We start from the raw sequence: 26,658 nt of genomic DNA, 5'->3' as shown, positions 1-26,658 counted from the left end.
AATTCTTGTAAACCAAATGCAAATAGAAAATATAAAAAGTTTAAGAGTACATTTTTATTGCAATGCCCTGTTCTCATTAACAGTTATTGGAATTGTATGGCTAAATCGCCACAAAAAGTATTAAATTTTACCCTTAAAATATTTTGCCTTGATTAAAAAAAAAAAGTACTGATTTAAATATTTTGTAACAACCAGAAGAACAAGTTTTGTTTATAACTGGAGACGCTCACTCTTCTTGCAGGATCTTCTTCGTTTGAAGAAGCTCATATAAATTGGAAATGTTAATGTTTTTGTTTTAATAAAATGTTTTATTCCTCTTCAGTAATCAACAAATCGCAGGAGGGTTTGATAAAGAAAATTGACCATTTTAATAAATATATGAATAAATCTAAAAAAGGTTGGACAATATGGGCTTTTAAATGTGATTCTAGACAAACAGGCCAGTGTGGGTTTCTGAATATTAATTTAGATAATTTGGCCCATCTAATTTGATGAGCTAACCAGATATGATAAAATACTGTAGGAAATGACTCAGATCTTTGCTTGTTCTGCAGACTGAACCAAAAACAAACTTTTTTTTTTTGAAATTTTGAATGTTTTTTTCTTTTATTTGCTTTTGTTACATGCTAACTTTCTGTTAGCACCAGCACAAGTGTCAAAACACTTTAGACCAGTTCTGAATTTTTTTACTGAAGTAAAGAGCTCATTGATTTTCAGAGGATTGTAGCTGTTGCTGAAGTAAGGATCAGAATTTGTGCCTGTGCTATTGGGCCTACTGTTTTATCTGGCGGTAATAAAAATATAGCTTATAGAACCTTCTCTTTGCTCTCCTGAACACAAGTTGATTAGAACACTGAGAGTCTATAGGGTTTTTTTGGTTTGTTTTTTTAATTAAAATATATTCAGATCCTTTCAGAATGAAATGATGGAAAAGGTAGTATGTGGTATGCCACTTAGTACTGTGAGAGAGGTATCAGAATATTCTAGGTGAAGAAGAACAGATTGTTGCCTTAACATCCACTAAGGAAGAAACCTGTGGTTGAAGAGAGTTTATTACAAAATAAAAGTTAGAACTGAAATCCTCGGGAGATTAGAAATGGGATACAGAGCCTTTCACATTAAGGTCACTAGTTCAAATACAGCTTAGGTCACCACTAACGGAAAGTCATTACTAACTCATGGTTGGTCAGTGGTCTGCATGAAATGAATTGGTGGTCTCAATCCAATTCCTAATGGACAGGAATCCACACCACTACCACAATTGGCACCTTTGTTGTAAGTCTCAATTAACAAGCCAATGACCGAATTGAGCACAGACACAGAACAATCCTTTCACCCTGAGAGGTGGTACCTCAAAAAACAGGTTAGTAAGACTTGTGGTAAGATTGTTGCTGGTAGTTGCTACTTGCATTCCTAACTAGTAATCAAGATAGAAAATATCTGGGTTGGATTCTTAGTGCTGTGATGACCAAAAATTCTGGACAAACAAGCTATTCTTAACTCTTTCATCTGGGTAGTGATTTCTCTATTACTTAAAGACCACATGATTACCTCCATATGTAGCCCATATCTCTCTCCTACATGATATCTTCCTTCAACACCAGGGAAAGTACTCAGTTTACAACTTGATGATGAAAATAGGATTACTATTTTACACCATATAATAGTTCTTATGCACAAAGTGCTTTACAAACATTAATAGATCCACACAACACCCCTGCGAGGTAAGAAAGATATCCTCAGTTCCTTGTGTAGTCTGTGATTCCCCCTGTATAGAATTTGGTGCAGAATTCACCCCCTGACACAGAACCATGATTCAGAACCTCCACTTTCATTTAAATAAAAATTATTTTTCTAACCTTACCTTATGGTTGCAGAGACAACCTTGAAAATGTAAACTGATGCCTGTCTGAGTCTGCAAAGAGCCTCAGAGGTGTGCATTGCCACAGTCATCTCACACAGGGCCCTATGGACTCTGTGATTGCATGGCCATGGAGTTTAGCTTTTTCCCCCCCAAGATATTACAAAATTCAGCTTTGTTGCTATAGAATTGACTATTTTGCTGTAGCCAAACACCCAGCATTTTGTTCTGTCTCCCTGCTCTGTTGGGATCTATGTGCACCTACCTCTTGCTCACCATCTTTCCCCACAAGGAGAAATTAGTTGCATTACAGGGCATGCTCCCTCTAAAAAGCCAGGCAGGAGACAGGACATTCCACAGCTTCAGAGCCACAAAAGTAAATACATACAGTAATGCTCAGTTTCTCAAAAGAGCTCAGACCTTCTTTTGGAAAATGGCCAGATTGTCAAAAGAGATCAGCGTTCTGGAAGATGCACTTTTTTTTTTTTTTTAAAGGTCACTAGTGTCACAATCAGCCAGATTCTCAAGTGCTCAGCATTGTCATGGGGTGTATGTACGCTGGCCCAGGTACCAAAGGGTTAATACAGGTACTTCCAGCCACTGCTGATTGGAAGCCTCACAGCAGCTAGGAGGATAAAAGGGCTGGGAAGTAGAAGGGCAGGGTTGCAGGAGTGAGCAGGTTGGAGAAAGGCGCCCCTGCCAGCAAACCACTTAACAGCTTCACAACAACAGCCCAGGAGAGGACAAACTGACCAATAGGCTGGAGAGCCTGCAAAGATCCAGGGGCAGATAGGATGAAGCTTGGGGCGCAGTCAAAGTAAAAACACCTTGATCCTACTTATCTATCTCAAGGGCCCTGAGCTGGGATCCAGTGGAGTGGGAAGGCTCGGGTTTCCCTACTAACCTCCTGATGGACTTGGGAGAGAAGAAAAGATTTTCAGATTCCTGGGCCCAGGAACAGACTGGGAGCTCTGCTAGGCTATGTGAGCCTAGGAGCTGAGCCATTGCACTAAGGCACCACCTCAAAAGCACCCACAATTGGAGCCAGATTTTCAAAAGAGCTCTGTTCGCAATTAGGCAACTAACTAAGGCGATTTACAAAATGCTCAGCATCCAACAGCTCCTTTGTGACACTTCTGGCCAGATTTTGAAAAGAGGTAAGTATGCCAACACATTGCTCTCTCTGCGAAAATATGGCCATTTATTGTGGTGCCCTCTTTTGAATATCAGGCCCAAAAGGAGCTGCTGGGTGCTGAATGCTTAAAAATCTGGCCCTAAGCATTGCTGGTTCTGCAGTACCAATTACATTCCCAAGATCAAAATCCCTACCTCCTCAGACCCTGAAACCATAAAGGTACCAGAGGCTTGGCAAGATAAACCTGACTCATTTCAGTTCATGAGGCTTTTTGAAAGTTAACAGGGAGGTCTTAAAATTCAACACATGCACACTTACATCTAAAATAATGTGTCAAAATGTCATTTAGGAGGCAGTCAGTCTTACGGGGAATATTAAGTTTAGAACATATTTAATAGCAATCATTTCTGAGACAGCCTTACCAGTATAATTTACACGACCTTTCTGAATCTTGTCATCAGGACACAGCCTCTCTTAGACATCAGCTGTGCAGGGAGCAATTCTTTCTTACAGAGAAAACCTTCCTCTGAGAGAAAAATCATTAGGCAATAGAATATAAACAATCTGGTCATGGTCATTGTCTTCTTTTTTGGATGGAAAAGCAACTTCCTGGATTCTGAAATATGTTGTTGATCAACACATTGTTTCAAACTGGAACACTGGAAACTACTACAATTAGGAATTTTAAACAGGCCAGTTCGCAAATGGGGCTGATTTAGTTTAAATTTAATGTTAAGAAAAAATATTTGAATGATTAAAGAATCCCTAGGCATTGGAATCTCTTCAGTGTTGGGAATGTGTTCACTAATAGAAATGATACCAAGTGGGTGACCTAGATAAACTGGAGAAAAAAATGAATCTTTGTATCGGGGACAATCTTTTTGTTATGTTTGTTCAAAGCCTAGCATGAGCTCCTGATTCCTGATGAGAGCCCCTCAGTACTAACACAATAAATAACAATACATTGTTGATGTATAGTTGGGATCATTGTCATACCTTCCTTCATTATATTCAGGATTAGAAGGAAAAATATGGTGTTATGTAATTATTAATTATTTGTATTAGAATAGCACCTGAGACCCACCTGATATCAGGGACCCTTTGTGCTATGCACTGTACATGAACAGCATGAGAAAGAGTCCCTGCTCTGACAACAAGGAGTCCTTGTGGCACCTTATAGACTAACAAATATATTTGGGAATAAGATTTCGTGGGCTAGAACCCACTTCATCAGATGCATGGAGTAGAAAATACCTCTGTTATTGAGTGACCAGACCTAAAAGTGGCAATTCTTCAACAAAAAAAACTTCAAAACCAGACTCCAACGTGAAACTGCAGAACTGGAGTTAATTTGTAAACTGGACACCATCAAATTAGGCCTGAATAAAGACTGGGAGTGGTTGGGTCATTACAAAACCTAATTTCCCCCTACTGTTAGTCACACCTTCTTGTCAACTGTTTGAAATGGGCCACTCTCATTACCACTACAAAAGTTATTTTTCCTCCCTTGGTATACTACTGTTAATTGAACTGTCTCGTTAGATTGACCTCCCACTTGATATGGCAACTCCCATCTTTTCAGGTGCTGTGTATTTATACCTGCTCCTGTATGTTCCACTCCATGCATCTGATGAAGTGGGTTCTAGCCCAGGAAAACTCATGCCCAAATAAATGTTAGTCTCTAAGGTGCCACAAGGACTCCTCTTTGTTTTTGCTGATACAGACTAACACAGCTACCACTGAAACCTGTCTCCCTGCTCTGAAGAACTTATGGTCTAAATAGACAAGACTGACAAAGGACGAGGGGAAAGAGAGGCACAGAGAAGTTGGCATGTGCAGTTTAAATGTTGAGGTAATAGAGGCCCTGATACACAAAGGGACTGAGGTGTTATGATTCTGAGCATTGGAACACCTACATTTGCCCAGAAAATCCCTGGAACAATACTGCAATCCACAAAGCCTGAGTTAAGTATGTAGGCTTCCTGTAAAATGAATGGGAAGAAATGGGCACCTAACAATTCAATCCACAAAAGCCAGCATGCTAGATGGGAAGCCACCTAAGATAACCAATGGGAAATGCCAACGAGAAAGTGCCCCCCAAGCTGTGCCCCTCTCACAGAGTGAAGCGTTAAGTCCAGGGAGGCACTGACCTCTCTGCTTGTGATCCACAATCAGCTCCTCTCCCGGAGTCAGGTAGCTTTGTCGCCTAAGTTTGTTTCTTGTGAGAATAAGTAAAGGCACCTGCCTAATTCTACAGTAAATGGCTGGAGAAGAAGTACAGCTGTCGCCAGTGCCCATCCATAAATTTTAGCCCAGTGGATGCAGCACTCCCATTGGATGGAGGTGAGACGGTCAATTCTATTCTCTGCCTGCTGGGGAGGAAGGATTTGAATAGGGGTCTCCCATACATCTCAGGAGAGTGCTCTAACCACTGGGCTAAGGGATATTCTGATGTGGGGCTTTGTGAAGGGACATGCCCTCATGCTGACAGAGAGGAGACTAACGAGCTCTTCTGGGCCTGTTCAACACCAATGAGGCACACCTGCAAGGCTTTTTCTGCCTGGATGGGGGGAGCTTAAAAGAGAAAACCTGCCACAAGAAGGGGCTGTGAACAGGAAGAGGACTGCCCTGCCTCAGACAGCTGAGACAGGCTTGCTGAGAGGGAGACAGCAACAAGCCTCACCGCTCCCAAAGCTGAAGGACCCAGCCTCAGAGCAATATGACCCCCAAGGAGGAGTTGGAGGGTCTGGAGGTGGACCTCATTTAGACTAAGCCCAAACGACTGACCAAGAAGACTGCCTGAGTTCCAGGTCACCCTTATTCTCTTTAATTTTCCACAGATTCCCCTCTCCCGCAAGGGACAGAAAAGGGGAAAGGACTTTTCTTTTGTTTGTCTGCTCCAAGAATGGCAGGGAGAGAAGGACAGTATAAGGACTTGAGGTGGAGTCTGGAGGGGAGCACTGCCCTCTACAGGCTCTCAATCTCTCCTATTGAAGTTCTTTCACACTGGATAAATAATTAAAGAGTCATTGAGTGGTGAGGATTCTGTAGCCTGGTAGTTTGGCACCCATCTAGGTGGTGGAAGACCCAAGATACAGCCCCACCCTGCTTCAGTGGCACTTTTGTGATTCCTGTGATATCCTGTAGAACTGGAAATATTTGCTGTACATTTATTTTCACTATTTGTAGCTGTTTTTAAAAACTGCTGGAAATAAAAATACAGGACATAATTTACCTCATTGTGGTGGGCCAATGCACAGTCTTCTACAGCACTTAAATCCTACTTAAACTCCATGTTGTCAATATTGTCTGATTCATGGTCTTTGACCTTGTGAGGTTGATGACAAAAAATTTTAAATTTCTTTAAAAAATTATCTTGTGCTTTTGATCCGTTTTGATTTTTTTAAACTCCCTCTGCCCACCATTGTGTGTAGTTCCAGCATTGTGTGTAGTTCCAGCAGTTCTTTATTTCTCTCTCCTAGGCCTGGAGGGGACAGTTGCAGTGGGATCCTTCTCTTCTCTCCCTGCTCAAGCCTGGGGCAGAGGCAGGAAGTTCCAAGGATCCTTCACCTCTATTTTCCTCCTTTTCAGGTCTGGTGTTGTAGGGATGGAGAGGGGAAGGGGCAACAAAGCAGACTGAGAGGAGGGAGCTGAGCCATTCTGAACTGATAGGCTCTTTCTGCTCACTCCTTTCCCCCTCCCCTTTCACCCTCTCACAACCCTAAAAAGTCCTCTGAGTTCCTGAGGAGAAGCTCTGTCACAGTTACGTGACTCCCATGATGCACTATGACAGTTCCTCCAGAGGGGGAGAACACAGTGCATCATGGGAGATATAGTCCAGGCTTATAGAGCAGTGGTTCTCAAACTAGGGCTGCTGCTTGTTCAGGGAAAGCCCCTGGGGGGCCAGGCCGGTTTGTTTACCTGCCGCGTCTGCAGTTTCATCTGATCGCAGCTCCCACTGGCTGTGGTTCGCTGCTCCAGGCCAATGGGGGCTGCAGGAAGTGGCATGGGCTGAGGGACGAGCTGGCCGCCTTTCCTACAGCCCCCATTGGCCTGGAGCAGCGAACTGCGGCCAGTGGGAGCCACGATCAGCAAAACCTGCAGATTCAGCAGGTAGACAAACCTGGGGCTTTCCCTGAACAAGAGGCAGCCCTAGTTTTAGAACCACTGCTATAGAGGATACAAGGGGAATGAGGCACTTCTTTTGAGGCACCACGGCATCTTGGGCGGACACAGATTAACGTCGAACTAACTCAAAACAAAATGTTTAGATTCAATTCGACAATGCAAAATGTTTTGAGTTGAGTGAGCCTAACCCAAAACAAAATATTTTGTTTAAATTTTCCTGGTGGGGAAAAAAAATGCAAAATTGAAATTTTCTTCACAGAAAGTTTTAATTTTGTTTGTTTGTTGTGGAAACATTTCAGCAGAAAATTGCTGACTGGCTCTTATCATCATTGGTTAAGATTTCCAAATTTTCTTACTGTAAGTCTCTCTCTCACCCATTTCTGGCTACTCACCCAAAAGCCAGAGCCCATCCCCATCACCAAAAAAGCTGGAGGCAGTATCAAAACATTTTAGATCATTATCCATGAAAGGTACCTACATCTCAACCTCTTTTATGTTGGGTTTACACACTCTCCAGAAAATACAAAAGCATAATTAAAATTCTAAAGTATCATTCACCCCACTCTTTTGATTTCTGTATTGGTCTCCATCAAATCAAACTGAAACAGGCACTGGATCTTTTCCTTGTCTTGTTTACCGATATCACACCTTTAGTTAATTTGGCTTAGTTTTCCTGAGCATCCCAGTATCAGCTAGTTTTTTTGTCTCTGGGGAACAGGTTTGTGACTGTTCCCAAGACTTGGAACGTCTTAATAATATTATACAGTAGAATCTTATAACTTTACATATAATGTTGCCATACATTTTACCAGGACAATAATGGTCAGTAAATTATGAGTTTTCAAATGATACCTCACAAAACATACTTTGTACAAAATTTATCATAATCCTATGAAAAGGGTGTCTCAGGATACAGATTGTCACAGACAGAACTTAAGTGTTTTGCTGTATTGGAGCCTGAATGAAGAGGGGGAGTAAAACCACTCTAATTTGTTTGTCTTTTACACCCCCCTTGTGCAGATATACATGACTAAACCAGCAGCAAGGTAGGGAAGAATCAGGCTCAAGACCTGCAGCAGAGATTACACATCCACAATGGTGAGCCTCATTTTACACAATGAAACGTTACACTAACATAGTCTCCACATTCTCAGAAATCTTGTAGCAGTATTGGGGGGGAAAAAACCCAAGTGAATTTATATTGGTATAAAGAGTAATATAAAAAAATAATACCAGTTCTGAATGTGAACTTGTGGATGAGACACATAGTGATACTAACAACCAGTGAATGCCACGCTCATAGCACCATGTGATTCCAGACACAGCATCCATAACACATTCTTTGCCATTCCAAGATGAGACAAACTTGGAGAAAATGCCTTGCTCTCCTGCAGAAAAATTAGCCTGGATCAATAGAAACTGAAACAAAGACAGAGAATAAACTGCCAGCCAAGAGGCTCATTAAAATCAGTAAGTGCCTATTTCCACACAGCTTTGTGCCTTGTGCGGTCATTCAAATGGTCCTTCATCTTCGGACCTCAGTGTGAACGTGGTAATCATTTCAATTTCTGAAATACATTAACCACTGAGCTATGTAATAAGAAGAAATAATTTCCATTCTATAGCTATATTAGTTCCTCACTCTTTCCTTAACCAGAAGTCTCCCCAGCTCTCCTCTTTGGAGTTGGGCTCTGAATTACCCAGCTGTAAGGCTGTGATGGGGTGCACTTGGCCTTTGCTACAGGAGGCCCCATGGTCCTACTGCACCCCGCTCTAGGAAGCAGTGAAGTGACAAGAAAAGAGCAGTGAAAGTGGGTCCGCCAGGCCCACCTAGAGAGGTCACCCAGAAGCAGCCAATCAGAGCCCAGCAGGCTCAGCTAAAAGGAGCTGCAGAGGTTTAGCAGGTCAGTTCCTGATGGAAACCAGAGGAGTAAAGAAGGGTGCTCCTTGCTGGCTAAGCAAGACTGACAAGTAGCCAGAGTTTATGGTGAACAGAATTTACACAGATTGCAGAGGGAGAAGGACCTTAGGATAGTGGCCCTGAGATAGGGATGGAGATAAAAGGGCCTGCTGGAAAGAGGCAGCAAAAGATTAAATTTGACAGTATGTGGCTACCATGTGTGGGGTCCCTGGGCTAGTGGATGGGCCTGGGTTTTCCCACCAACCACTGGTAAAGTGGTGTAAAGCCAAAGAAGGGGACAGGGCTTAATTGGGAGCCCAAATTAAGGGCTGATTTTAAAGGGCTGAAGATGCTAGCGAGGGCAAATAGACTATATATTTATTGGTCTCTTTAATACCCTGGAAGGGTTCATTTGGAGTGTGAGAATTGGCCAGAGGACCAGACTCCTCAAGACCCCTCCGTGGTTAGCTGGCAGCTTATGGGGGGCACCAGGGATTAGAAAAGGACTGTGATACCACACCCTGCCACTTGGAGATGGGCTTGTGCTGACTTCTGCCTCAGCTGGTCTTTTTTTTTTTTTTTAAATTAGCCATCAGATTTCAGGGTGCTCAGCAGGCCAGCCTATGTCTGCCCTGCTAGGAGGTTGGAGGCAGCCTTTATGGTGGTCTCTTTCTCACAGTTCATCTTCCCAGTTGGTTGGGGAAAGGAAAACCTTGCCTTGCTCTCTCTGCAATGCTCCTGGCCCTGGCCTCTTAAAGATACAGGGACAGGATTTCCTTCCAGGTATCATTCATTCCCGGGCCTCTTCCTCTCGATCCATAAGTGCTTCCCACTTATGTGCCTCTATCTTGATTGATCTATCTAGATAGGGCCTTTCAAACCCCTAGGGTCAGGCCATGTGGTGGGGTGGGCTGTGGTGGGGTGACCATGAGGCCCTACTACCCTTAAGGGCAGATTACCGTCATAATCCCCAAAAACTATGCTGAGACAGGGAATCAATATAATAGAATCATAGAAATGTAGGGCTGGAAGAGACCTCAAGAAGTCAAGTCCAGCCCCCTGCACTGAGGCAGGACCAAGTATACCTAGACCATCCCTCATAGGTGTTGGTCTAACCTGTTGTTAAAACCCTCCAGTGATGGGGATTCCACAACCTCCCTTGGAAGCCTATTCCAGAGTTTAACGAGCCTGATAGTTAGAAAGTTTTTCCTAATATCTAACCCATAGGCGCCAACTTCTCCTGGCGCAGGTGGGAGCTTGACGCCCCCACCCAGGCCCCGCCCAGACTCCACCCCAGCCCCGCCCCATTCCAACTCCTTCCCCAAAGTCCCCACCCCAACTCCGCCCCCTCCCTGCCCCTATTGGACTCCTTCCCCTAATCCCCGCCCCAGCCCTGCCTCTTCCCTGCCTCCTCCTCTGAGCATGCCATGTTCCCACTCCTCCCTCCCACAGCTTGTTACACCACAAAACAGCTGTTTCACGGCAGCAAGCACTGGGAGGAGAAGTGGGGACGCGGGATGCTCAGGGGAGGAGGAGATGACCTGGGGTCGGGTGGGGAGCTTGGCTGCTGGTAGGTGCAGAGCACCCACCAATTTTTCCCTGTGGGTGCTCCTACCTCCAGTGGACATGGAGAACAATTGATCATAGTTCCCTTGTTATCTGTTATCAGGTCTCACCACCAGCCTGAAGCTCAGAGGGAGCAGTACAACCTCCTGAATTTCCAGAAACTCATTCTGTAAGCACTAGAGCTGGGCAAAATGTTCTTGACAACTAGTTTGTTCACTAAAGAATGAAGTTCGGGTCAACTGAAACTGTTTGAAAATTCCTGTTGAGTTTTGCAAATTTGTTTTGTCTGGCGAAAAAAATGGGAAAAATTATTTCCAAAAAAGTCAAAACATTTTGTTTCATCATTTTAGAAATTAAAATATTTATTGACTTCTCATTTCAAAATAACACTTGGTTTAGAAATTTAACAAGATTTAACTTAAAAAAAAACGCGGGGGGTGGGGTGCAGGGGGGAGTAAAACCCTACCTGAAAATGAAGTGTATTAGAGTTTTTGGTTTTGGCCACTGAACTGAAAAAAATCACACTCACCCAGCTCTGGAAACACTCTGGGTTTCCATCCAAGTATTGTCCAGGCATAATTCTGTTTAGTTTATGAGGTCTGGTAAGATTCCTTCCTAATATGATAAGTGTGTAGGTTACAGAACATGACCTTCTCTACTACATCTGTATTTGTCACCATTATATTGAGGGGGAAAAAAAACATCCAGGGTTCTTATTTTAGTAACCATATTTTAGTAGAAGTAATATTAGTATATAATACTAGTATTATGGTAGCATCTAAACGCTCCATTGTGCTAATTGGGTCCTGGTCCAAGACTAGGCCTCCTAGATGCTATGGCAATGCAAATAATAATAGTTGCTATACACAGAGGGACTGTCAATGCCTTGAAGAGTTTATAATCTAAATAGACAACATAATATAGCACGGGGGAAAGGAAATAATATCCCTAATTTACAGATGGGTAACTGAGGCACAGAGAGATGTTTGAGAGATCTTGGGCAAGCAACTTAATTGATGGAAAAACTGGGACCTGAACCTAGATCTTCTGAAACCCAGTTCATTGCCTTATCTGGAAGATGATCTCTCCTCTATTCCGATATAATCTGTCTTCAGACACATTCCCTCAGATTCCACCATTTACCAGCTGTCATTTGGTTTCATTAACTGTAATTCTTAACAAATTCTTCATTGATATGAATTACAAATGCAAGCAGTGTCTTTAACCCTATTGCCAGTAAAAGGAAAACATACTAGGCCACTCATTTAGGCCTTCCCTTCTAGAAAAAACATCTACCAGGTGACAATACAGACACAGATTTTTAGGAATGTTTTTCACCTACTTTAGTCATCATACAAAAGCTTGTTAGACTCTTGCCTGAATTCAGCCTAAAATAAAAACATTCCACTTCTCCGACCCTGAATGTAAATCTACCTACCGGATTACATGAATGTTTTTGATGAGCTAGTACTTCATGGAAAATGAAACCAGGGAAGAGAATGACTGTTCATCCTACCCAAAGGACCATAAAGAAACATTTTCAGTATTTTGAAACCATTCCCGAATGCCATTAGAGAAGTATGTGCTGCCAAGCCTCATTATGTCAAGATGAGTATCTTATTGTTAAAATGGAGAAAATAAAGAATATTCCAGACTTTGCCATTCCAGTTTCTCATAGATTGAGGTTCCCAAACTTGGTTCGCAGCTTGTTCTGGGTAAGCTCCTGGTGGGCCATGAGATGCTTTGTTTACCTAAGCATCCGCAGGTACGGCCACTTGCAGCTCCCGGTGGCTGTGGTTCACCGTTCCCAGCCAATGGGAGCTGCGGGAAGGGGTAACTCAGCCTGCGCCGCTTCCCGCAGCTCCCATTGGCTGGGGACCACGAACCGCGGCCACTGGGAGCTGTGAGCAGGGGAGGGATAGCTCAGCAGTTTGAGCATTGGCCTGCTAACCCCAGCGTTGTGAATTCAGTCCTTGAAGGGGCCACTTAGGGATCTGGGGCAAAATCAGTACTTGGTCCTGCTAGTGAAGGCAGGGGGCTGGACTCAATGATCTTTCAGGGTCCCTTTGAATTCTATGAGATATAGGTATGTCTCCATATATTTATACCTGTGGATGGTCAGGTAAACAAAGCATCTCACAGCCCGCCAGGGGCTTACCCTGAAAAAGCCCCAAACCAAGTTTGGGAACCCCTGTCATAGATGATAGTTAAATCAGTCACCCTTTCCTTTTACATACATGAGAAGTAGATTCTTATCAAATATTAACTTTTGGTGTCTCCTGAAATGTATCTGGGGGAACATATCCCTCAGCTGGTATGATTTGGGGTCACAGGCATGGTTTGACTTCTATATTTGGAGGGGAGGCTCCAGTCAGGCCAATGGGGTTGTGCATAGGAGTGGGACAAATTCTATGCCTGCCCATTGGGGCAACTTTAGCTATGATTCCAGGTGCTATTTAGGCAACTGAAAACTAGTGTTTTTGCAGATAACAACTTAGAAGTATATGCCAGGAGCACTATCTAATTCTTATATCAAGAAAGAAAATTAAATAAATATTTGACCCACTCAGCTCTAATAATATGTTCTGACATCTTGTGGCAAGTCACTTGAGGGACACTGGTTAGGTTTACAACTGTAATGTATATTCTTGCTCAGATACTCTTACTAAAGCCAGAAGTGACCATCGTGATCATCTCATCTGACCTACTGCACACTGCAGGCCACAGAACCTCACCCACTGACTCTTGCAATAGATCCCTAACTTCTGGCTGAGCTACCAAAGTCCTCAAATCATGATTTAAATACTTCAAGTTACAGAGAATCCACCATTTACACTAGTTTAAATCTGCAAGTGACTCCATACCCCATGCTGCAGAAGAAGGTGAAACCCCTCCATGGTCTCTTCCAATCTGACCCAGGGAAAAATTTCTTCCTGATCCCAAATATGGTGATCAGTTAGACCCTGAGCAAGTGGGCAAGACCCACCAGGCAGATAGCTGGGAAAGAATTCTATGAGGTAACTCAGAGCTCTCCCCATCTAGTGTCCCGTCTCCAGCTGTTGGGAATTTTTGCTATTGGCAGTCACCAATGGGCCACATGCCATTATAGGCAGTCCTGTCATACCATTTCCTCCATCAACTTATCAAGCTCAGGCTTGAAGCCAGTTAGGTTTTTTGCCCCCTCTGCTCCTCTTGAGAGGCTGCTCCAGAACTTCACTCCTCTGATGGTTAGAAACCTTCAACTAATTTCAACTTGTTTATGGTCAGTTTATATGTATTTGTTCTAGGGTCAACATTAATGCTTAAATAACTCCTCTCCCTCCCTGGTATTTATCCCCCTGATGTATTTATACAGAGTAATCACATCTCCTCTCAGCCTTCTATTGGTTCGACCAGTGGTTCTCAGACTGTGGGTCAGACCTCACAGTGGGTCACAACCCCATTTTAATGGGGTCTCCAGGGCTGGTGTTAGACTTGCAGGGGCACAAACTAGGAGCAACACGTGACACGTCTCCTGTCCCCTTTACAGAACTCATTGCATTGCACACTCAGGCTGCCTGCCCCGATGCAACACCCTCCTTTGCCCCCCTCCCCAACTCTGCCTGGGTTTGGGGTAGCTCCATTACAAACAACGGAACATTTACGTAAGCCGAGTAACTGTCCTGAGGTCTAAAATGGTTCAAGCATTCAAACGTGGGGGAAGGGTTATTTGAACTGAACCTCTGAACTTCATATTTCTTAAAGTTTGCTCAGCATACTAGGCACTTTACCTTTCTCTCACACAATATGTTGGTTACAGTTAAAAAAACATATGAGTGAGATAAAAACAGCTCAATCAAAATTATTTTGTGTATCAGTACTGTATAGTGAAATGCATGCACTAGACTCATTTGTAAGCACCTCATGGATGAAACAATAGGGAAATACAGCTCAAAATACTCAGTCTGACATATGTCACATGGCTTTAAAGAGATCACAGGATTCTTTGCTGCTTTTATTTACAAGAGACATGATTCTGCCATCCTTCTTCACATAAGTAGTCATTACTCGTGGGAGTGATCTCATTGACTTCTATGGAACTGCTCAGATGAGTAATTATGAGCCCACTTCTGCCATAACTGCTAATGTACCAGAGTCCATTTCAATTTTATTTAGAGTAGTGATAGAAGGTTTCAAGAACATGGGAATGAGCCATGCTGTTCAGGTCTGGATTCTGATCCATTTCTGAACTTCCCCAAAGTCTAAGGACTGTTGTATCTGGTGCTCTCTTTGGCTATCTTACAGAGATGGGATGAAGTCCTGAAGCGTAAGTATTGATTTTTTTCAAGAAAAATGCAACAACCCTCCCCCCGCCAATGGATTTAAATAAATACAACAATTATTACTGGGAATCAAGCTGCCAATCCCTCCTAGGTACCAAATGGCTCCTTCATCAGCTTCTCACATGAGCAGGATTTGGCCCTTACCATAGAGACCAAATCAGGAAACTTAGTAATTTGTTTCTTTTGTTGCTGCTGATTCTGTGATTAGTCAGGTACATTAGCTAGGGACTAATCTTACCCATATCATATTCTGTATTTGCATTTCTGATCTCTGTTCTCTTTCTCAGAGATTAAAAAAGAATTTCACAGTGAAAATCTTCTACCAAGATTCAGAGTGGATTAACATAGTTTTATAAATATTGGTTTTGACCAGAAGCAGCATAATATCTTGGGCCAGCCCTTCCTTTGTTTTTGAAGGAAATGGCATGAGGGAATGGTACCTTTGTGCTTTGATGTGCTTTCCCAGAGGAGAAAATGTACTTCAGACAGAAATAATAGTTTCATTTTTATGTCATTTTGATATGCACATAAATGTCTTTTACTGTGATAATGTCTGGGCAAGGTCTTTTCCATAGTTTTAGATTGCCTATGACATTGAAACAGACATGAAGGATGGCAAATTCATATACACGGGCCACATTTTGCATGCTGTCTAGACTAGCTAGTGCAACACTTTCTTAGGAGTGACAGTATTTGGAAATAAAGGCTGCCCTTACTTATGTGAGTTGCACAGTGCGGGGGGAAGCCAGGGGGAAAAGCAGAGTGGGACAGACCATATGGTAGGTGCTGGAAATTCAAACGCCTAGGATATTTCTTTCAATGCAAGAGTTCTGACTTCATCATCCAGCATACTAGCGTCTCAATCCAATGTCAGTGGAGATCAAGGAGAATCTTTCCATTGACTTTTTCACAGATATTGGATATGATTCTGTGCAGAGCCGGATTTCCAATTAGGCACAGAAGGCACATGCCTGGGGTGCTGGCATTCTAGCAGCACCTAAAAGTGGGTTAAAAGTTTCATACTTTATGGAATACACAAAGGTCAGCTGTAGGCGGGGGGGAAGGGGGTTTGAATATGCTGTGCCTAAGGGTGCATAAGGTGATTCTGTGCAGCACCTTTAAGAAGCGCAACACACAACTGGCTGCCCAGGTGAAGTGGAGTTGAGGCAACTTTAAAGCCATCTCTATACCTTCCTGAGTGGGCTGGAGAAATCCCTGGCATAAGTTAGACAGCCTGCAGGAGAGGGGAAGGGGAGAGGGTGTCTGTCTAAGTCACAGTAGCCTCCCTGGGCTTCCCCACACTGTCCTTGGGCTACTACACCAGAGCTTGTGAGGGGGTCCTTAGAAGTTAGTGTAAAGTGGTCTTTCCAGCACCTGAACCAGGGGAAAATCCTCCCCGGCCAGAACAGGAGATTTTTGGACACCTTTACATTACTTTGGCTCTTTTACCTGGCATAAAGGGGCCAGGGTGGGGGGTGAGGTTCTTACTCATTAATTCTATTTAAACTAGAATGCACTCTATTTGTTATGATTAGTTTGGATAAAGTCATAAGATACATATCGTGCGTAATCAGCAATCACCCAAATTTAGATGTATCAATTTAATACAGATTAGATATTAGCATCCAAGTATTTTTATTACACTGTCTTTTGCACAAATGGTTTTGTGGTGTATTAAATATTTGGGTATTTTGATTGGCTCGGTGGAGCCTCCACTACCAGTTAATTTTGCATTGGCTTCAAATTCCCTATCCTATAGCTAAACTGCCATAACCTCCTTTTTTGGCCTATCATTACAGCAGTGTTAATGCTCCCACTTCACCTAGAAGGGTCCTTAGAATATATGCTAACTACTTATGCTAATTAGTTCAATCTTGTATTTAGCTGTGACATACTTAGTACCTTTCCCAGAGCTCTGTGTTGCTCAAAAGCTTATCTGTCTCACCAACAGAAGTTGGGCCAAGAAGATATTATCTCACCCACCTTGTCTCTCTAATATCCTGGGACTGACATGGCTACAATAACACTGCATACCTTTAAGTATAAATCAGTTAGCCTCAGTGATTTATGTTTCCTCCTATTTTTAGTCAGTGCAGGAATCAACACTTTTTGAATTACAAACGTGCATTCATGTGTTCAGAACACAGACAAACATCACTGGCCATCATCAAGCCTTTAGCAACTGTTTGAGTTACTGCAGCCAGCTGTCTCATACATCTGAGAGCAACACTTCAGTTCACAGTTCATTCATTAAGTTCCAATCACTTGAAATTCTTGAGTCCAATCATGAGGTGTCACAGGAGCCGAGTCTAAAAGATTTCATGCCCTAACACTTCATCTGAACTCTCAAAAGACAAAACAGTCATCTGTGTCACTGACATCAGAATCTGGAGCTGTATTTCTTTTCAGTTGTTTTTCTTCTGCCAGTTTTTATCTTTCTTTCCTATAATTCTTTTTCCTACCAAAGTTAGGCAGTTGTCAGAGCACGTGGTCTTTGCTTTCCTAATGCATGACAGACTTCTCCAAAGTGTCTCTCTTTACTAAAGTTTTAATTTTAAAAATATACATTGTAGACTAAAATATGATTATATCACACAAAAAGTGATGGGGAGGGGAAGAAAGCAGAAATAATTATACACTTACTCCATAAACCAGTTTTGTAGTGGTAAAGTTAGTCACAACTACAATTATGAGTGAACAATATTTCCATCCAAGCTGGATTTTGAAACAAAATTGTATTGGATATAAATCCCACAAAAAAAAAAAAAGCGTGGGGGGAGGGGGAAGTGGCTTTATAGTCTTGCAAGAAACTAATTGTATACATAACTCATTGCATAAGGGTGTATGGTTTATCTGCCCCATGTAATTATTAGGGATGGGCTTTGAACCAAACCCAGGCCTCTTCTGAGGTTCAAAAAGTTTGGTTAACTGATTTTTGTTTCAGCCAAGAGCAGAAGCCTCAGTACCAACATACAATATTGTGAGAGACGGTTCTCACGGGGTCCTTATGCTGGCAGCAAGAAGTGAGCACTGGAAATCTCATAAGATCTTGCAACATTTCCAGCCTTATTTCCAGACCAAAGAGGCTTGGATAGGTTTTGATTAAGCAGTATAACTTTTGGATGCGTATCCAAACTGAACAGTCTCTCTGAACCTTTTGAGGTTCAGCACTCAGTAACTAGCCATTTGAGGAGCTGTTGGAGACTTCATGTAATTGACAAAAGCTTGCCAATGTCCTGGAGTGTGTTCAGTTTATTCTGCAGAGTCAGTAACTTTCTCATACCAGGCGTGTTGAGAGTAAACTTCCCTCCTGACGTTGGTGTTTGAGGAGAGGTGATATTGTGCTCATCTAATGAATGCTGTCCTGTCCTTTCAGACATTTATTCACTTATAACAATGGTGAAATGCAGACCCAGCTCACAAGTGTTATAAAAGCATTTCTATGTTGTTTTGATACTGTGGGGGGTTTTTTCAACTACTATTCAATTATTGCATTGGTCTCATTAGTATTGACCCCCTTCTTGTCAGCTGTTGAGAATAGCCCACTTCCACCTCAATTGAATTGGCTCATTAGCAAGGACTCCCTACATGGTAAGGCAACTCCCATTTTTTCATGTGCTGTATATTTATACCTGCCTTTGTATTTTCCACTCCATGCATCTGATGAAGTGGGTTTTAGCCCACAAAAGCTTATGCCCAAATAAATTTGTTAGTCTCTAAAGGTGCCACAAGGACTCCTCGTTGTTTTTGCTGACACAGATTAACACAGCTACTACTCTGAAACCCATTCAATTATTATTATTAAATTCTGAAATGTATTTTCTGTGTTTTTGATAGTCGTTTCAATAGATGAAAGTATTAGAGGTGCGGAAAGGCTGTTTAGAATTCCATAGTGTATAGGGGTACGTCTACACTACGGTATTATTCCGAATTTACATAAACCGGTTTAGCAAAACAGATTGTATAAAATCGAGTGTGCGCGGCCACACTAAACACATTAAATCGGTGGTGTGCGTCCACGGTCCGAGGCTAGCGTCGATTTCTGGAGCATTGCACTGTGGGTAGCTATTCCGTAGCTATCCCATAGTTCCCGCAGCCTCCCCCGCCCCTTGGAATTTCCGGGTTGAGATCCCAGTGCCTGATGGGGCAAAAATCATTGTCGCGGGTGGTTCTGGGTAAATGTCGTCAGTCACTCCTTCCGCTGCGAAAGCAACGGCAGACAAGCATTTCGTGCCTTTTTTCCCTGGATTGCCCTGGCAGATGCCATAGCATGGCAATCATGGAACCTGTTTTGCCTTTTGTGACTGTCACTGTATGTGTACTAGATGCCGCTCACAGAGGCGATTCAGCAGCGCTACACAGCAGCATGCTTTTGCTTTTGCATGATAGCAGAGATGGTTACCAGCCATATTGCACCATCTACCATACCATAAATTGGTAATAAGATGATCGGGGCTACCAGTCCTTTTGCACTGCACCATTTGCTGCTGTCATAAGTGCCCCTGGCTGAGATCAGCCAGGGGCGCAAAAGCCAAAATTGGGAATGACTCCCTGAGTCAATCCCTCCTTTTTGGTATCTAGAAATAGAATCAGTCCTGCCTAGAATATGGGCAAGTGTACTAGAGAACCACTGTATCATAGAACCAGAGAGCACAGCTGCTCTGTGTCAGATCCTGCAGAAATTATGAGCTGTATGCTATTCACAGGGGGTGCTCCTGCAACAACCCCACCTGTTCATTCTGTTCTTCCCCCAGCCTTCCTGGGCTACCATAGCATTGTCCCCCCACTTGTGTGATGACACAGTGACTTGTTAGTGAGAAATGAGTGGAAGGCAGCCTCCAGCTGCTATGATAGTCCAGACAGGACATTAAGCAGTGTGTAGGAGAGGAGCCCAGCATCCCACTGCTAGTCCAGGGGCAACTGAATCTTTTCTTTACACATGAAGGGTGGGGGCTAATGGAGCTCAGCCCCCTGTTGCTATGATGAAGACGGTTACCAGCCATATTGCACCGTCTACCAGGAAAAATTAGGGGCAGGCACCCTTGATCGACCTAACTGATGCTAGTCGGCATGGTTACCAGTCCTTTTGCACTGCCCCATGTGCCAATAGGCCGATGATGACGATGGATATGTCTTATTGCACCATCAGTCACCCATGGCAGGGGGGGAAACAAGGATGTTGGTGTTGAGTGCTGCAGCATCGTGTCTATCTGCAGCATTCAGTAAAGATAGGGTGACATGTAAAAGAGTCAAGAGAGGATTGTTTTCCCTTTCACTTCTGGGGGTGGGTGGGGGGGTGCGTAAATTGCCGAGCTATGCCCTGACCCACCGCGGACACTGTGTTTGACCCTAGAAGCATTTGGAGCTCAGCCAAGAATGCAAATACTTTTCGGAGACTGCAAGAACTGTGGGATAGCTTGAGTCCTCCAGGCCATGAGCGTCCATTTGATTCTTTGGATTTCCGTTACGCTTATCACGCAGCAGTGAGATGAGTCCCTGCTATGGCGTCTGTCTGGAGATTTTTAAAAAATGATTTTGAATTTCGTCTTCTGTAACGGAGCGCTGATAGAACAGATTTGCCTGCCCTTACAGCAATCACATCCGCATGGTCCATGCTGGAGCTCTTTCTTTATTTTGATTTTTAACTGCCTCGCCACACTTGCTGATCGGAGCTCCACGCTGGGCAAACAGGAAATATTCAAAAGTTCGTGGGGCTTTTCCTGTCTACCTGGACACTGCATCCGAGTTCAGATTGCTGTCCAGAGCGGTCAGTGGTGCACTGTGGGATACCACCCGGAGGCCAATACCGTCGATCTGCGGCCACACTAACCGCAATCCGATATGGTAATACCGATATTAGCGCTACTCCTCTCGTTAGGGAGGAGTACAGAAACCGGTTTAAAGAGCCCTTTATATCGATATAAAGGGCCTCTTAGTGTGGATGGGTGTGGCGTTAAATCGGTTTTACGCTCCTTAAACCGGTTTAAACACGTAGTGTAGGCCAGGCCCGATTCACTTTCCTAAAATTCTCTACCTCATCCAGAGAACGTGGCATTTTGGATGAGATTTGAGCTCTGAAAATGTTCAGAGTGGATGGATACAAAGTTATTTAGTGCAGATGTTTCAGTACAGATGTGTCCTGTTAAAAAATCCCTCCTCTCTTGCAAATAGAAAGGGTTTTTTGTGGGGAGAGGGAGGTTGTTTATAACAGGAACTCTGTTTTAACTCTGTCACATAGAATCACAGAAATGTAGGACTGGAAGGGACCTCAAGAAGTCATTGAGTCCAGCCCCCTGCACTGAGTGAACTTAGATCATTCCTGACAGGCATTATCCAATTTGTTCTTTAAAACCAACTTTGACGGGGATTCCACAACCTCCCTTGGAAGCTTTTTCCAGAGCTTAATTAAAACTTAAATAGTTGGAAAGGTTTCCTAATAGCTAATCTAAAATCTCCCTTGCTGCAGATTAAGCTCATTACTTCTTGTACTACCTTCAGTGGACATAGAGAACGATTGATCACCATCCTTTTTATAACAACCCTTAATATATGAAGACTATCATCAAGTCTCCCCTCATCTTATATCTATTTAGATAGTCCCTGCTCTGAAGACCTGACCATCTACTACTCTGTGCAGCTCCTAGCACAATGTGGTCCTGATTTCGGTTGGGGTTCCAACCATAAACAATAATTTTTATTCAATGGAATTCACCCTGGAGGACAGGAGGATTGTAAAGAGCTTGGACTGTAGCTGCAAAACCCAGCCTGTTACTATTAACAGAGGTGTAGTCAGCAAATACATACACATTCATACGCTTGAAATGAATGACAAGAAAGTGAAAGTGTCTAGTGCTTGAGCGGTACTCTGGGCTGACACACTTATGAAACTGATGGGACATTATTTTGTCATCTCCTTGTTGTGAAAGAGGAGATGGATACAGCAGAAGGATAAGGAAAGTGTGTGTGAAAATGAGACTCCTGATCCAGGTGAGAACTTTTATAAGGTTATAGGAATCTAGGAATTGCAGGACTGCATCAGAGACCTGATCCCTCAGACAGTCTATGAAAGTGAGCAGTTCCAGGTACTTCAGAGAAAGACATAAACCTCCCCATAACAGACAAGTGTGAAGTGATACCTTTCTGGAGAAAGTTTCCTTCCAGCCTCAAGAAGTTAGTGGTTGGATTAGGAAGACCAATAATTATCATGCTCAGTAATATTTTACATCAGGATGTTCCACAGGTTAATTAAGTATTGTGTGGAAAAAGTATTTTCTTATATCAATTTTAAATTTGTTGCCTTTCAGTGTCTATTCCATGGCCGCCTACTTTTGTATTATGAAATAGGATAAATAGGAGTGCCTGATTTCACCATCTCTGTGCCATTCATTATTTTACATATCTCTCATGTTGCCTCTTAATTCATCCCATTTTAAAATTTCTCCTTCTTTGAAAGCTGTTCCATGGCTCTATCCATTTGTGTGGCCTACCTCTCGACCTTTCCTAGTTCTCCTATATTCTTTGACAGGCAGGCACCGGAACTGAACAGTGTGTTTGGTTGAAGGCTCACCATTCATTCATATAATGGAACTATGATATTTGCTGCATTCTTTTCTTTCTTTTACTTTTTTTTTTTTAAAAAAAATACATGCTAACATCTTAGTTCCTGTCTTGACCTCTGTCGCATGCTGACCAAAGTTTTTCAGTATGCTGCCTACAATGGGTTTTTTTTTCACCCAAGTGCTGACAGTTCATTTAGAATCCAGCAACGTGTCTAAGTAGTGAAAATGGTTCTTCCCATTATTCCTCACTGTATCTCACCCTTGATTATACTACTCTGCATTCCTTGCCATTTTACCCCCGCTTTATATTCATAGCTCTCCCCTCTACTACTTCTCCTTCCCCACCTTGATTCTTCCTCAGCCTGTTTGCCACTTCACACTGTGGCCACATGCAACACCGTGGCAAGGACTAAGTACCTACACAGTCAGAATGATTCAGAAATTAGTGATTAGTCAGACAAGACTCTCAGGAGCGTCCCAGAATATTGCACACATTTTGTGTTCAAGGTCCAACCCTTAGAGATCCTTGGATGAATAGTGATGAAGAAGTGCCATAGGGTAGTACTACTTACGCTCAAACTTCCACCTGTATAGTCTAGTTTTCTAGCATTCTAATGAATCCCTTGAAGAGGTAGTCAGACTACTATTCATCCCAAACAAGGTAATTAACAAATGTAGTCCTTTCTTCTTCTGTTTGCAGAACTGCTGTTTATACTGCGTATTCTGTCACTCAATGTGATATTAGGAATTTACTATTTGAGCTGTGTCACTGATTACCCAAGGGTATGTCTACACTTCAAGGTGGGCATGTGATTCCCAGCTTGAAGAGACATACCCATGTTAGCTCTCATTGAGCTAGTGCGCTAGCTGTGACAGCTCAAACAGTGGGAGGTGCTAGCCACCACTTGTACATGCCAACGGTCTCAAACAGGCACATACTGAGGGGCTTCCCACTGCTGCATTCTAACTTTAGGATACTAGCTTGATGAGAGCTAGCACAGGTGTGTCTCCTCGAGCTAGGAATCATATCACCTGCTCAAAGCATGGACATAATCTTTGTCACAGGGGATTGTTTCTGTCCACTAATTGAATAATCTGACCGCTTTATAAACTACTTCTGCTTTCATCTGAAGCTAAATTTATTTGGTTTTAAAGGATTTACTTTGTTGGTTGAACAAATTTCTATATAGGCCCTAAATAAGCTTTTGCTTAATAAACACTGGTACGAACAAAAGCTTTGTTGGATGGGAAGAGTGAATCATAAAGGAATACAAAAACAACTAGCTCATGTCATCAGCCACATTAATATACATTCATCATGTCTGTTAGCCTAAGCACACATACAGTACAAGGACTCAAACTAGTGGTTTAGCTCCCAAACCATGTTTGCTGCTTCAGCAAAAGGAGAATCTTTACCACCTCTCAGCAGTAATGTGGTTTATATAGTCTTTGTGGGCTAGCCACTAGCTGGAGAGATGACACCAAATAGTTGAGCAGGTGTCACTATCCATTAGAGGACAACAGAAAATATTCACAGTAGACAGTAGAACTGGTCCAAATAGTTTCATGAAAACTTTTAAAATGAAGAATAGTGTTTCATTTAAATTATTTTTTTGAGGAAATCTTTCATTTTGGTCAAATGTTTTTTGATGGCAAACCAATATATGAAATATTGAGGTTTCATTTTTTAACACCCACACCCACTCCCACCATTCCCTATTTTCTTCACTTTATCCTTGTGAGAAAAGGAAGAAAAAGGCAAAAAGGGATGTGTGCACAACTCCCACCCCCTGAGCTTTGGGCATTCATTTTATTGACAATCCTGTTGTATTATGTCACGCTGAAAATACACGCTGGTCCTTCACAGTAAAGTTGGGATTTTCAAAGGTGCTCAGGATTGGTCATTGACTCTGCTCCTAATTATGTCAATGGTGAAATTCAGTGGGAGGAGAGTTAGGCTAATACCAAGTACTTTTGAAAATCCCACCTTAGGCGTCTCCAACTGAGTCCCCAAAAACTAAGCTAACCAAAATTAATGGACTCATTTGAAAACTTAATGATGTTATTGGGAGCTACGGATGCTCTGAGAATCAGGCACTAGCTTTCTAAAACACTCAAATTAGAGACCAATTTTTAAAAATGTGTCTGTCAGTTCTTGCTCAAGGCCACCCAGAAAGTCAATGGCAGAGCCAGGAAAGGAATCCAGAACCCTGATGCTCCAGTCTCTTGCTCAGACTGGCAGACAACTTTCTTTCCTTTGAAAGTACTCTGCTTCTTAGTAAAAAAGTGGAAAACATGTGATTATGTTGACTAATTATATTCTAAGTAGTAGCACTAAGCATAGAAGGTCACTTAAAAATGAAAGTTAATACCTGTGTGGGTTATTATTGGCGGTAGCAAGATGGAAATGTGACTCTTGGGCACATAGCAGGGTCAGGCTTGCTTTGACCTGGATCTCTCTCTGAACAAGCCATTTCCAAGCATTTCCTATCATGTTTCTCATCAAACTACCATAAAAGACCAAGAGGGAGAATTCTCAGAGTGTTTCAATAGGAAATAATACCAAGAATTCACTTCCTAGTGGTATTTTCTCTACAATGCAAAATGGCAGAAGCTTGCCTGGCCCCTCTCCCTTACCAGGAAATGAACTCTCTTTTTTCATTTTAAGTACTCTTACTCCTGCTATTTATTGATTGATTTTTGTTTTCTTGACTTGACAAGATCAGGTTGGTCAAACCCGAACTGCCTGGCTGTTGCTGACTGGATGGGCTACAGACCTTTTAAAACTCATGTCATCTCGTCTTATAAATTACGTTAATGAGGGGTGTAAATCTTAGTATTCTAAGGGTATAGTTATAAAATAAAAGCCACTATCTTGCAGGGGTGCTCTTAAAATGTAATGCGTCCTCTGAGAGCTGCTTTCCCCCTGCCCCCCTTTTTAAACTGAGGTTGGATTTTTTAAAGAAATACAGATGGACCAATTTTTCAAAGTCACTTTCAGGAAAATGCAATGTAAATAGCAGATTGTACACATCTGTGGAGTTTTGCATATGCAGTCAAAAGTGGTAAGTTTTGTGCACACATTTTTAAAGGGAATTTGGAAAATTTACCCCAATACATCTAACCATATTTTCATACATTAGAAATAATGCCAGTTTCTAAACAATACCATTTAAAACATATTACAACTACTTCCTCCCCACCCTTTCCCCAAAGGAAAAAAACAAAGCAAAGGATACAAAAAACCATTGCGTAAATCCAAAAAACTTTTAGCAGAACCAGCAATAGAACTGCAGCCTCCTGACTCTGTGTTGTGACAAGCACAAGATATGCCTAAGGCCACCTGAATATAACATCCTCTGATGACTGACAATGTTGACCCCTGAGACAAGTATACGGATTGGTGTGTGCCATGGGACACCTCTCCTCCCAAGCTGAGCATGTTGCTTCTGTCTTGATCTCAGGACTTGATTCAAAGTCTACTGATGTCTATGGAGAGTCTTTCCATTAATGTCAACAGACTTTGGATTAGGCTCCATGCCTCTGCAAACAGAGGTGCAAGGATTGAGTTTGACACTCAAACTGGGATTGTGTACACAACATTTTGGAACAAGCCTCCTAGCCTGGGCTGATAGATTGGGGTGAGAAGGACTAATGTTCTAAAAATAACTGAATAGACAGCGCTTTGAAGTTGCAGCTTGGTCTGGAGCATGGGCTCCGAAGCCCACCCCTCTCATTTGGCTTCAGAGCCAGAGCTCTAGTCCAAGTCACAACCTCAAAGTGCTTTCTATACAGGTATTTTGAGAGCATTAGCATGAGCCCCGCTAGCCCCAGGATATCGGGCTGAGAGGCTCACTCCCAAATGCTGTGCAGATGCACCCGTTGAGGCCCCAGGTCAGCAAGGCACTTAAGCATGGGATTGGTCCCATCAGAGGGAATAGGACTACTCACTTGCTTAAAGTTAGGCATGTGCTTAAGTAACCTGTTGAATCCGGGCCTGTGTGGGGAGAGTCTAACACTTGCAAAGATCAATTGTTCAATAATTCCCTTCTGTACTTTCTGCTCGATAGCAAGCAATTATAAAATGGCTACATGAAATGCTCATCCAATCACCATGCCAACTGCTTATGTCAACCCACTTATCATGTTAGTAGATCGAAGGCCCTGGTTCTCATAGGAGACTTTAA

Source organism: Mauremys mutica, chromosome 3, assembly GCF_020497125.1.
Source record: "Mauremys mutica isolate MM-2020 ecotype Southern chromosome 3, ASM2049712v1, whole genome shotgun sequence".
NCBI lineage: Eukaryota > Metazoa > Chordata > Testudines > Geoemydidae > Mauremys > Mauremys mutica.
The sequence above is the reverse complement of the archived record's forward strand: the minus strand, read 5'-3'. Positions refer to the sequence as shown.